The sequence below is a fragment of the Tupaia chinensis genome, unplaced genomic scaffold, assembly GCF_000334495.1.
Source record: "Tupaia chinensis unplaced genomic scaffold, TupChi_1.0 Scaffold140338_1, whole genome shotgun sequence".
Lineage (NCBI taxonomy): Eukaryota > Metazoa > Chordata > Mammalia > Scandentia > Tupaiidae > Tupaia > Tupaia belangeri.
Window position 1 is genome coordinate 520,905 of NW_006200215.1, and position 3,288 is coordinate 524,192.

At 31.3% G+C, this 3,288-nt stretch overlaps 1 protein-coding gene across 1 annotated transcript in view; it reads right to left on the reverse strand.

Annotated features, from left to right (window-relative positions):
- Window positions 1-3,288, reverse strand: part of KLF8 (KLF transcription factor 8) — a 209,204-nt gene that overhangs the window by 165,619 nt on the left and 40,297 nt on the right. The window lies entirely within an intron of this gene.

Here is a 3,288-nt window from a genome sequence, read left to right on the forward strand (position 1 = left end):
AAACAAAACCTTTCAAGTACAGGCTCTTAAAGGCACATTCAGATGGTGTGTTCCTGACAAGGCTAAGTAGCCTTGGGAGGCTTTTTAAAGGATTTAATCTGAAGTTCATTGTAAAAGGTTCCAGGAAAGCTAACTAAATCAGTTAGTATTCTCATGGGGGTTTTGTAAAAATAACAGACCAAACTGAGACTAAAATTATTAATATTATTATTTGTAAATAAGCTAGTTTATGACTCTCTTTGGTAAGAGGGGTAGTGGAGAGAAAAAAGTTTCTGTTTCTGAAGAAAATTACAGTGCACTTAGTAAAAGATTTTAACTTTGTCCATATCTGTTTTTTTAAGATTTAATATCTACCTACTGTCTGAACAGATTCCTAACCTTTTTCCTGACTTTAAGTCTTAAACAAGTTTTTCTTAACATTTTTTTATTTTGATTTATTAAAACTAAACCTGTAATTCTTTAAATTAAAAACACATAAAAATACTAAAATAAAGTATTTAATGACCACAGTAAGATATATAACTACAGCGAGGTGCTACTTTCTATTATGCTCAGTCTACTCGTTAAGTTTTTGCCTAAAGACAGATACATGTTCACGGATTTGTATATATCAGGTGCATTTGCTATTGAAAGTATTTAGACTAATTAAGATCTTTTGTGAATCAATAAAATGTGGAAAAAAGGCATGGAAAACAACTGTAGATACCAGAGACAATGTAAGATGGGGGTGGGAAATGGCAGAGGGTGAGAAGGAAGGAATCAAGGGTAAAAAAAGAAGCAAAATATATAAGAAACAGAAATAAAAAATTACTTGTTGTCGATAACATGTATAGTAATATCATTGATTGAGCCAATATACAGTATATTCAGGATGGGAAAACTAGTTTTGAATGCTGTAATGATGTAAGGAATGAATATAAAATAAATTTAAAGTAAAAAAATGATAAAATCAATTAATGTGCAAAAGTAGTTTCTCAAAATACATCTTTTCATGATTAAGACCCTTAGCAAAACTGTCATAGAAGGAACATTTCTCAACACGATAAAAGTTATATATTAAAAAACCTACACCTAATATTATAATGAGTGAGGCAAAGGTGAAAGCTTTTCAACTTAAAACTGAAACTAGACAAGGTTGCCTACTTTCTCTACTCCATTTCAGTATAGTGCTAGAAGGGCCAGAGAATGCAATCAGACAATAAAATAAAATAGAATAAAATAAAAGGCATTCAAATAGAGAAAGAAGAAGTAAAATGATCTTTATTTGCAGATGGCATGATTATGTACATAGGAAGCCTGTAAGAATCAACAAAAAACTCCTGGAAATGATAAACAAATACAGAAAAATGGTAGGATACAAAATAAAAGTAAAAAATATCTATAGCATTTCTATACACCAACAATAAAGAAATGAACTGAGGGAGAATTGAAGAAAGCAATTCCATTTATAATAACAAGGAAAAGTATAATACCAAGGGAGAAACTTAACCAAAGAAATCAAAGACCTATACAAGAAAAACTACAAAAAATATAAAAAGCAATTAGAAAAAAAGATACAAAGATGTGGAAGAACATCCCAGCAGACTCCTGGATTGGAAGAATAAAATCCAATTGTCAATTCTACTCAAATTAATCTGAAAATTTAATAAAATCCCAATCAAATTACCAATGATATTATACACAGAATTAGAGAAAACCATCATAAAATTTGTCTAGAATCATAAAAAACCCTGTATCACCAAAACAATTCTATGCAAAAATGATAAAGTAGGAGACAAGTCATTCCCTTCTCAAAAAACATATTACAAAGGTGTGCTAAAACAGTATGGTACTGGCACAAAAACAGGCACATAGATCAAAATAATAGAATAAAAACTAGAAATAAATCCCCCAAACATGCAGTCAACTTGTTTTAAACAAAGTACACAAGAAAATCCAATAGGAAAAAGAATATCTTTTTAGCAAATGGTGCAGGAAAACCTGGATATCTACCTGCAGAAAAATAAAACTGGACCCCTATCTTTCACCATAAACAATAGTAAACTCAAAATGGATCAAAGATCTAAAAATAAAATGACAACCTGTAACACTACTGGTGGGAAATACAGGAGAAAGTCTTGGAAATACCAGAGTAGGCAAAGACTTCTTAAAGTATACCCCCAAAACATAAATAATAATCCAAATAACAGAGAAGTGGGATTACATCAGGTTAAAAAGCTTCTGCACAACAAAAGAAACAATAATTAGAATGAAGAAACAGCCCTCAAAATGGGAGAATATATTTGCAAATTATGACCAAGATAAGGAATTGATAACTAGAATATACATGGAACTTAAACAGATAAAATGGAAAAAAAAAAAAGTCATTCCAGTTGAAAGATGGGCAAATTAGTTGAACTGACAACTCTCCAAGGAAGACATATGAATAGCCAAAAACTTGAAAAAGTGCTCAACGTTCCTTATCATCAGGGAGATGCAAATCAAAACCATAATGAGATACCACTTAACCCTGTCAGAATGACTAACATTAAAAAAGTGAAGGATGATAAGTGCTGGTTAGGCTGTGGTGAAAAAAGAGCACTCCTACACTGTTGATGGATATGTAAATTAGTACAGCCATTGTGCAGTTCAATATGGAGGTTTCTCAAAACCTACAACTATAATATACAATCCAGAAATTCCATTCTTAGTGTCTACTCAAAGTTTAGGGAAAAAAGTCAGAAGAACACTTGCACATCCATGTTAATTGCAGCATTATTTATAATTGCTAAGACATGGAATCAGCCAAAGTAATCAAGAACAGATGACTGAATTTAAAAAAATATGGCTCATATACTCTATGAAATACTACTCAGCCATGAAAACCAATGAGACCATGGAATTTGAAAAACAGTGGATGAATATGGAAGATTTAATACTCATTGATGCAAGCCAGACTATGAAAGGGAGGCATTGTTTGTCCCCACTTAATATATACAGAATGTCTGCAATTTACAGCAGAAACTTAAAGATTGGAAGGTAAAAGCAGGGAGAGCAACTGAGGATACTAGAAACAATGTGGGGGGGGGCAATAGATGGTGGTAGGAAGGAAATTGAGGGGATTAAAAAATAAGCAAAACAATTAATAGACACAAAAATGAAAAATTATTTGTCAATGATAATGGGTTTGGTAATATTTTTTACGGGATTAAACTAATATGCACTATATTCATGCCTGGAAAGTCCATTTTATATGCTGTAAAGATGAAATTAAATGTAGAAAAATAAGAAGTAAAAAAAATACAATGT